The sequence below is a fragment of the Arachis ipaensis genome, chromosome B07 (genome assembly GCF_000816755.2).
Source record: "Arachis ipaensis cultivar K30076 chromosome B07, Araip1.1, whole genome shotgun sequence".
Classification (NCBI taxonomy): domain Eukaryota; kingdom Viridiplantae; phylum Streptophyta; class Magnoliopsida; order Fabales; family Fabaceae; genus Arachis; species Arachis ipaensis.
In genome coordinates this window covers 124,358,285-124,360,316 of record NC_029791.2, presented here as the reverse complement: position 1 = coordinate 124,360,316, position 2,032 = coordinate 124,358,285, and positions in this window count along the sequence as shown.

The window sequence follows — 2,032 nt, the reverse complement described above, 5'->3', positions numbered from 1 at the left end:
ATGTCCTTTAATTAGTTTCCAGAAACTTTTCAGCGGAAAATTTTAGGTTTAATTATTCTGTTGGTTTCTATAATTTTGTGAAATTTTTAATTAGGTTTTTATACTTTTTTTTTAATTGGGTTTCTGTATCAATTTTTTTTTAATTAAGTCTCTCTTAGTAGTAATTGACTTAATTTTATAAGGATCCAACTAAAAAAAAAATTGGTACAGGAACCTAAATAAAAGAAAAAAAAATATAGGGGCCAAATTAAAAAAAAAAATTGGTGCTAGCACTCAATTAAAAAGAAAAAAATATAGGAACCTAATTAAATATTTTACGAAACTATAGGACCAGTAGAGTAATTAAACCAAAATTTTACCACAAAATAAAGTTAAATGGCTTGGATTAAGACTTGATTTTTTTTTAATATTGAGTTATCATCTGAGGTTTATTAAAATATTAGGATTTGTTGATAAATTTCGTTAATATAAAATAGTTACTGAAAAAGGAAAAATCATTAGTAACGCTTTTAATTTAAAAAAAAAATTGTTAGTAACAATTTCAATTAACTGAAATTTAATAATTTTTTATCTGAATGAAAAAAAAAATTAAAAATCAGTAATGATAATTTTTCTTGTTACTATAGTGTATTACATATATACACTATTATAACCCAATATTAACATATTACACTAATGTATCTCTCGTATTAAAATTAATTTGCATTGGATATTAAAGCATGGACTTTTTCTAAATATCTTTTTTATTTTGACACAAACATCCAATAGGGAAAAATATTATCACATTAGTAAAAATGTATGATACATACAAGTTACAACCACTTATTATATCATATAATTCATATAAAAATATGCATATGACTAAATCATAGTCACTACAAAATTATTTTATGTTAATAGATATAATTCAAGTTTATGTCTCTTAAAATGTGCTTGGTCGCCAACGAATTATAACTCAAATGACATAATTTTTTATACTTATCTAGAGGTCTTGGGTTCGTCACTACAACAATATAGACTATTTTTTAAGATTATTATGTGTCAAAAAAAATAAATTTTGACACTATTTTAACTATAAAAATATGTTAATAAAAATTTTGTCAAAAGTAGTATTTTTAACATATAAGTAATTGTAAAAAAAAGTTTAAATCTTATTTTGATAAATATTGGCCGTCAAAAATAATTTGTTAGAAAAATTTGAGAATATATTTTTTGTGATACTTATTAACCGTAAAAAATACTATTTATTTTGACACTTATTGACCATAAAAAATTCTCAACAAAAATTTTTAACAAAGAATGAGATGAAATCTTGAAACTGAAGAATAAACTGAGATTTTGAAGATGAAGAATGAGTAGTATGATCCTAAACTAAGAGCAGTGTGATGCCAAAATTGACGGAGCTCAACGAAAAAAAGGAATAATAGAGTAAGTTGAAAATAAATGAGTGTCAAAATTAAGGAGTAATTTTCTACAATCAAATTATTCATCAAAAAACATAAAAAATTTAATATTTATAATATTTGTCAAAAATATATATTAATTTTTACACTTAACTATAACTGTTAAAAAAAATCACGTTAAAATAGCTCTTTTTTTTGTAGTGCCAGTATTTCTATCTTTAGAAAAAAAAAAGCGCCTGGTCGAAATGTAGATGAATTGTAATATTTTGAGTTTTGTGTTTGTTAAAATGTGGTTGTCAGGATCTAGTAATAAAGATACAAACATTAAATAAAACAAACTTGGTACAAAGTTAACTAATAATCATCATAATTTGATATTGATATTAATATTTAGGGATATTTGGATGAGCAATTCATTCAGCTGGAAGAGTTGCAAGACAATGATAATCCCAATTTTGTGGAAGAAGTTGTGACCCTTTTCTACACTGACTCTGCAAGATTGATCTACAACATTGATCAAGCACTGTAAGCCACCAATAGTGTATCTATATTATATTATATTATATCATAAATGTAACAATTCTGATATATCTTTATATTCCTACTCAGTTTGAGTAACCCAACTGACT